The sequence below is a fragment of the Zalophus californianus genome, chromosome 7, assembly GCF_009762305.2.
Source record: "Zalophus californianus isolate mZalCal1 chromosome 7, mZalCal1.pri.v2, whole genome shotgun sequence".
NCBI lineage: Eukaryota > Metazoa > Chordata > Mammalia > Carnivora > Otariidae > Zalophus > Zalophus californianus.
The window spans coordinates 88170103-88178578 of record NC_045601.1 but is presented as its reverse complement, the minus strand read 5'-3'; the positions used below and the strand labels follow the sequence as shown (position 1 = coordinate 88178578).

The 8476-nt window shown below is 37.6% G+C and overlaps 1 pseudogene; it reads left to right on the top strand.

Moving 5' to 3' along the window:
- Positions 1–973: 973 nt before the first annotated feature.
- On the top strand, positions 974–7680 carry LOC113927926 (annotated as a pseudogene).
- The last annotated feature ends 796 nt before the right edge of the window (positions 7681–8476 follow it).

Here is an 8476-nt window from a genome sequence, read left to right as displayed (position 1 = left end):
AGTTTTCCTTAAAAACAATTTGAAGCTTGGGACGCCTGGGTGGCTCAGTCGTTAAGCGTCTGCCTTCGGCTCAGGTCATGATCTCATCAGGGTCCTGGGATCGAGTCCCGCATCGGGCTCCCTGCTCAGTGAGGAGCCTGCTTCTCCCTCTCCCTCTACTGCTCCCGCTTGTGCTCTCTCTCTCTCTCTCTCTGACAAATAAATAAATAAAAATCTTAAAAAAAAAGAATATTAAAAAAACAATTTGAAACTTATTATAGCAGTCATAAACTGGTTTATCAAGCTTTTGAGTACATGTCTGGATTTTATTCCAGTCAATGACTTTAGGGAAGATATGGGGAATGGCTTCCTGTATAGCTTTAGCAATGCACCCAACAGGAATCCTGTACTTCAGTAGGACCACTGGAGATCGTCTAATGGCATTCAGCCTTCAGCATCCAATGCTGACCATGACCCTTTCCAACAAGTAGATGGACCAACTGATAAAGATCGGATAAACCAGAGTATTAGGATTGGATGTCAATATTAAATTTATCAGCAAACTGATGAGGGTCTTCAGAAACTCTTGAAACTCCTTAGCAATAGCTCTCAATTCAGCCTTCGTCTAGGGAGCATATAAAATGTTCATGACTGTAACTTCTAGGTCTAACCTTGAAAAGGTGCATCGGAACAGGACAGTGTGAAGAGGATGAAACAGGAGAATCTAGGGAGGCCTTGTGATCGTGGGGGTAAAGAAGGAGTTTGGCCATAGAGGAACAAAGAGAAGTAGAAGAGGGAGAGGGAGAGCAGCCTGAGGCGGCAGAAGGAGGCTGAAGAGAAGAAATTTTAAGGCCTTATGATTCTTTTCTCATTGAGAAATTTTCTCTATGAATTTGGAAACAGTATTCTGAAAAGAGGCAATCAGTCTTGAGTTCATTTTAAAGTTTCCAAATACCAATTAAGCATCCCATTTGATCTGTCTGGTTTTAAATCCATGGTTCTCAAGGCAAGTTCTGTGAGTTGAAAAGAGCCCCAAAATGACCACTGTAATAGCAAATTATCTTTGGAATTTTGGGTCCACTGGGATAAATATTTATAAGAAGAAGGATCATAGTTCTTAAATATAAAACCAGCTGGAGTTGCTGAAGGAGGAAACTCTTGAAGAAACTTAGAATAAGAAACCAGTTCAAGAGGTTGCATTTGTTTGGGATCAAAGAATTGCAATTTGGGGTATGCAGACTTAGATAGAAGCCCAAACAGTGTCCTCTCTTACAGGAGGTGGACTCAGGGGTTTTATGGACATAAGAGAAGATTAGGTAAGTTGTTTTTAAGAAGAGTTCATTGTTCTGATAAGCAGGGCTGGATTTATACATTTTGTAGATCACTACCTGGTCAGGCAAAGTGGTAACTAGGCAAAAATTCATTTTTATCAGTCTTTTCAAATGGGATTTTTTCATTCTTGCTGACTTGGAATGTTGGAATGTGGCCCAGTTCAAAGGTTTAGGAAATAAGACATGCAAGGCAGTTCCTCTGAAATAGCTGCTCCAGCTCTATTTTTATTTTTTTAAGATTTTTATTTATTTTTTGAGGGAGAGAGAAAGTGAGCGAGAGAGAGCAACAAGCAGGGTGAAGGGCAGAGGGAGAAGCAGACTCCCCACTGATCAGGGAGCCCGATGTGGGACTCAATCCCAGGACTCCGGGATCATGACCTGAGCTGAAGGCAGATGCTTAACTAACTAAGCCACCTAGGAGCCCACCAGCTCTATTTTTAAAATGGCTGAAATATGGAAATATCCCAAATATCCATTGACTGATGAATGGATAAGATGTGATATATATATGAATACATAATGGAATACTATTCAGCCATCAAAAGAATGAAATCTTGCCATTTGCAACAGCATGAATGGAGCTAGAGTGTATTATGCTAAGTGAAATAAGTCAGTCAAAGAAAGACAAATACCATACGATTCATTTATATGTGGAATTTCAGAAACAAAACAGATCAACATATGGGAAGGGGGAAAAGAGAGAAAGAGGCAAATCAGAAAACAGACTCTTAACTACAGAGAACAAACTGAGGGTTACTAGAGAGGAGGTAAGTGAGGGGATGGGTTAAATGGGTGATTAAGGAGGGCACTTGTGATGAGCACTAGGTGTTGTATGTAACTGATGAATCATTAAATTTTACACCTGAAATTTAAAAAAATAAAAAAAATAAAGATGGCTCTCCTTATTTCATTTTTCACAGGTAAAATGGTAGAATTAATTTAAATACATTTAAGAAAAACTATGTAAATATAAGGACTTATTAGTAAGTTATAGTTGAGTATTACTGGGCACTTAAATATACAAAGGAGGGGCAGGTATTGGATAGGGGCATAGCATGAGAGATTTATTGCATTATTCTATTATTATTTGATAAAATGTTTTATATTTCTATTTTTAAGAGCCTATTCTACCCCATCTTTGCAGTTTTTAAGTTTTTCCTCCATCATTTTTGCCATAAGGTATTACGTGTTAATATGATTAGAAGAAAGGAATAGTATAATGTGTTTCTCCCAATAGTGTACTTTGTCAAAGTTTAATTTATTTAATATTTTTGATTATTCTAATTTCTAATTAATGGTGTGTTAGTGTTTTTGGGTGAATCCCTTAAGTTCTTGGTGTCATGGGCTCCTATTCATATTATGTAAGGCATTGGACAGAGAGATACTCTCTTTAGGCAAAAAAATAAAAGGTGAACGTTAAATATTTTCAAATGAAACTCAGAGTATAAAAAGTTATCCCAATCATTTTTATGGTCCTCAGTTATGTAAATTAGATTAAACTTTCAAAGAAAAAAGTGCCCATTGATATCATCTTGTTCCCTGTGGAGCGGATGTCCTTGCCATACAAAAACACTAATACTAAATAGTAAGACTGTGAAATATGTCTACATAACCTCATGGTTTTAAGATATTTCTTATGTTATGTAATATTTTTTACCATGCCAGGCCTTATAGTGTTTATGAGTACATGTTTCATTCAGACACAACTGGATTTGACATCCGGCCATGTTGTTTACTGTCTGAGTGAATTGGAGTCTGTCAGTTTACCATATCCAAGTCACATATTCCCTTTCTTCAATGTTCACGTAACAATGCCTACACAAGGAATATTACATATTAAATAATATATGTATAAGACTTAAAGTTTATGACACATAGAAAATCCTGTCTGTTAAAACACTCCAGTGTCTAAAATATCATATAATCTTGAAGATTTCCTTAGATTTCCATTTTTCAAAAGGTACTTAATGATAACCATCTGTAAAATGTAATTTTTATTGAAGTCTTTTAGAACCTTATATAGTGTAGGGCGCCTGGGTGGCTCAGTTGGTTAAGCGACTGCCTTCGGCTCAGGTCATGATCCTGGGGTCCCGGGATCGAGTCCCGCATCGGGCTCCCTGCTCAGCGGGGAGTCTGCTTCTCCCTCTGACCCTCTTCCCTCTCGTGCTCTCTCTCATTCTCTCTCTCTCTCTCAAATGAATAAAATCTTTAAAAAAAAAAAAGAACCTTATATAGTGTTATATATTCCCTGTACATATCCCAATGAAAGGTTGATTTTATAATTATATAAAAATATATATATTAAAGACTTTATTTATTTATTTGAGAAATAGAGCACAGTGGGACCTTTCCTGAGAGCCCCATGTGGGGCTTGATTCCAGGACCCTGAGATCATGACCTGAGCCAAAGGCAGACGCTTAACCAACTGAGCCACCCAAGAGCCCATAAATACCCTGTTAAAAGTAATTTAAATAAAATCAGTTTTGATTTATCTATATTTTACCTTATCTATGGATTAGGTGTGATTAAGTTAGTTCTTCCAATATCAAATTTGAAGTGACAAAAATCTATCTTTTTAAAACTCCCATCCAACGAGAAAGGTGAAACTTAGGAAAGGGAGGGAAATTATATCTTGACTTATTCCTAAAATAATAAAGGAATAGAAAGAAAAAATGTTGTAAAGAGTACTAGAGATACTATACAACCCAAATGCTTTTTTTTTGTTTGTTTAAAAAACTCAAAGACTCTTTTTGGTACTAATTAGTAGAAATTAAATCTGAATTATTTGTGTTTGTATCTCTTCTTTTATTGACAGTACTTATTTTGTTAACACATGCAATTACTCAACTCCTAATTGCTTTTTTTTCTCATCCCAGGTAACTCAGGATTATTAGGAAAAGCAGGGTTACAAAACAAAACATACTCTAAATTCTTTTTGAAATCAATCAGATAATTAATTTTTCCCTCCCCCACATACTAATCAGTTGAAGTGTCTGCTGTTAAGTTTAAGTTTCAAATGCTAACTCTAAACATCTGATGAGTCTAAGGATTTAAACAGTTATTATGGAAAAATGGCATGTTCTTATTAAAGCCAGAATTCAGTCTCTTACCCTCTATTTACTCAAAGGATAAATTTTACAACTGTGTTAATCACCACCAACCGAAGTTGATTTAAGAGACACAATGTCCTCTTCTTTTTTTTTTTTTAAAGCATGACTTCCATAATAATTGATACAAGAGAGACCCCTAGCAGCATCTGCACATGCTGAACTCTTAAATCAATGATGCTGGCTTCATTCCCAACTAACAGGTGTACCTACATTGATTAATCCTTTTGTGCCACCAAGAAAAGGAAATACGACATCAGGGGCATTCACCCTGACTTTTCCAAATATTCATGATATGATATAATGTTTGCAAAACTATAGGTAGTGCTTCACTTTTTCACCCTTCTCTGCTGAGCAACCCAAATGGATGGAGTCACAGGCGGCAATAAAGCACAACATGGATGCTAGTCAGGATGAAATAATACTTGGCTGAAAACCACAATACTGAAAACCAAAATCCCTCACCATTTGCCTACTCCAGTCACAGATTTGCAAAAGATATATGCAGAAAAGTTGTACAAGACAAAAATTTTCCTGTTCTAAAAATAGAGACATGATACCTCAAACTGGTCAGCAACCCTGGGTAGCCACTGGGTGTAGTTGGAAAAAATGGATTTGGTGGTCTCTGGGTGCCCAGAATCTGGACTTTCTAGACTGACACATGAAAGATAAGAGAAGTAATCCCAAAGTTAGACATCAAGGAGGAGAAAAGAAATGATATACACAGCAGAACCAGTCAAATCTATACCTCAAACCTCCTCTGGGATGAGGTCTTTTACTAAACAATCAAGGGCAGCCTGAGATCTTGCCATACTGTATTACTGGATGGTACAGAGATATTAGAAAGAGAGACAAAGAGAATGATAGAGTCCCACATTATCAGTGGCCCAATATTTACCATTCACTTGAGCTGACATGTATTTCCAACAAAGGATGGAAGGGAGAAGAAAGCTTACTCTCTTTAGAAGCCAAAATTTTCCCCAGTTTTTGTTCTCTATTTTTAACTCACTGGGCTTAGATGTCAGACTGTTTTCAGCCAGAAATGTTATATCTGTGAAGGAAGAAGCTCAACAGAGTAGAGTATCAGAATAATCTTACACAAACCTTCCTGTTTTCCTTTATTCTCACTGATCTAATATGCATATTCACCCAGAACAATGGCATATACGTTATAGACACAGAGGCCTATGAAATGGACCAGAGGACAATTAAGTTTATTCTAAGAACACACAAATTATAGAATGAAATTTTAATCTTCGAGATCCATCTTGATTTATGCCATCACATTTGTCTATCCAAGCTCACTCTATAAGGGCTACAGAGTGGATACTATATAATAGCATGATGCCAGCAATAAGGAGTGCTTCAAATTTGTCCCTACCCCATAAACTTTGACAGTGGGAACCTCTCACATTTTCAAGTGAATCTATTGATTCCACAGTGAAATTAATGTTCCACAATATATATAAAAGCATCTGACCAACTCATTTTTCTTATTCTGCTCAGTGCAAGCCAGAAAGGTTTCACTCAGTGCCCATTTGGGGATTGCTTCTCTCAATTAGCCGCCCTATCATCTCCCCTAGAGCTTGTTCTCTTCCATTCCTCTACCACTGAATTACCCCAACTCCAATTTTCTCTTAGGGGCAAGAAGAGACATAAGAATATAATACCAGCACTCTATGAAAAAAAAAAAAATTAGAGCCATGAAAAAAATTCAAAATCATATGCAACAGTTGCCTAGAATCTTCACACCAATTTCTCCTTAAAATATTATTTTTCAGTAAATTAATGTTTCTAGAATCCAAAACAATCCAAACTAGAATCATATAAGAGAATTTACACTGTATCAAACCTTACTAATAATTTTAAAGATCAAGTAGTCAGGGGAGAGAGCATCCCATGTGGCTCCATGGGCCCTTCCTTTCATTATACACATTATACACATACTTTCTGCTCCAGAATAATAGGAAAGGTTTCTATAAGAGGTTCACAGGTTAGCCCATACAACAAGATGTTATGAAATATCTATGTCTTATTCTCCAGAGACTTGTATAGTTTATGTGACATTCTCTACAAATTATGTTTATTTTTCTTAAGCAATCCTAATCCAGGGACATTAAGAGTACTGCATAGCTAATGACTAGTATCGTTAATCTATTTCCCCAGACATTCAATTATCATATTTACAAGGAAATTACACTAGGTCACCTGCCTTTTTTTTTTCTTTCCTCCAAAGTGTCCCCTCATCCATTAATCATAGAAGAAACTGATCACACAGGAGAAGTTTGGGCCTAGGCTCTGCATCTAGCCAGAGCCTGGGCCCTGACTCACTCCCCTCTCCACTGCCCCCAGGCCCATAGGCAGTAGCCATAGTGCCCAGCCAGAATGACATGATCCTGAAGCCCTACTTCCACAAGAACTGGCAGCTGTGCGTGGCCACATGGTTCAACCAGCCTGCAAGGAAGATCTGCAGACACCAGGTCTGGCAAGCCAAGGCAAGCCCCATTGCCCTGTGCCCTCCCCGCCAGGACCTGTCTGGCTCATTGTGAGGTGCCCCACTGTGAGGTATCATACCAAAGTGTGAACTAGCAGGGGCTTCAGCTGGAAAGAGTTATGGGTGGCTGGCATCCACAAGAAGGTGGCATGGACCATTGGGATCTCAGTGGATCCAAGAAGGTGGAACTGAGTCCATGCAGGTCAATGACCAATGGCTGAAGGAGTACCACTCCAAGCTCATCCTCTTTCCCAGGAATCCCTCAGCCCCCAAGAAAGGAAACAGTTCTGCTGAAGAGCTCAAATTGGCTACAGAGCTGACAGGGCCAGTCATGCAGATGCCAAATATCTATACGAAGGAGAAAACCAGAGTCATTACAGAGGAAGAGAAGAACTTTAAGGTATTGGCCAATCCTTGCATGGCACGTGTCAATGCCTGGCTCTGCATCTAAGCAAAATGGGCTGAGGAAGCTAAAGAACAGGATGTTAAAAAGAAAAAATAAAGTGCCACTGGCACCTTATGTTTAAAAGAAAAAAAGAAGAAAGAAAGAAATTGATCACAGGCTGGCTTGTTATAACTTTTTCCTGCCTAGTCTACCATCTAACCTTGGTCAATATCTCCTTATCACATTAAAAAAAAAAGATATTCAACAACATTTTGGGCAATAATTTATCCTAAATAATATGTCTACTAAATTCAAGGTGACCATCAGGATCTGAATCATCCAGTGGGGATAAGAACTCTATTAAGCATGATATTCAGTTGCACTCCTAGGTGTTTACCCAAAGGATGCATAAATGCTGATTTGAAGGGATACATGCATCTTGATGTTTATAGCAGCACTATCAACAATAGCCAAATTATGGAAAGATCCCAAATGTCCATCGACTAATGAATGGATAAAGAAGATGTGCTGTACATATGTGTGTGTTTGTGTGTGATTATATATATATATAATGGAATATTACTCAGCCATAAAAAGAAAGAAATCTTGCCAATTGCAACAACGTGGATGGAGCTAGAATATATTATGCTAAGTGAAATATGTCAGTCAGAGAGAGACAAATACCATATGATTTCACTCATGTAGAATTTAAGAAACAAAACAGATGAACATATGGGAAGGGGGAAAAAAAGAGAGGCAAATTAGAAAGCAGACTCTTGGCTATAGAGAACAAACTGAGGATCCCTGGAGGGGAGGTAAGCAAAGGGATGGGTTAAATGGGTGATAGGGATTAAGCACTGGGTGTTGTGTACGTAAGTGATGAGGCACTAAATCTTACACCTGAAACTAATATTACCCTGTATAATAACTAACTGGAATTTACATAAAAACTTGGAAGAAATATTTTAAAAATATATAAGCATGGTATTTATGACCATATCACTCCATAGGTCTTTTGATATCCTTTGACCAGCTCTTTTACTTTTTTTCCTCCAGCATTCATAGTTATTTGAACCTGTTTATAGGTGTTGATGGAGACACTAATTTTCATCTATAATTTTCTACAGCCAAGTTCACATTTCCCAGCTGATCCATTTCCATAAGTATTTCTATTTGGGTA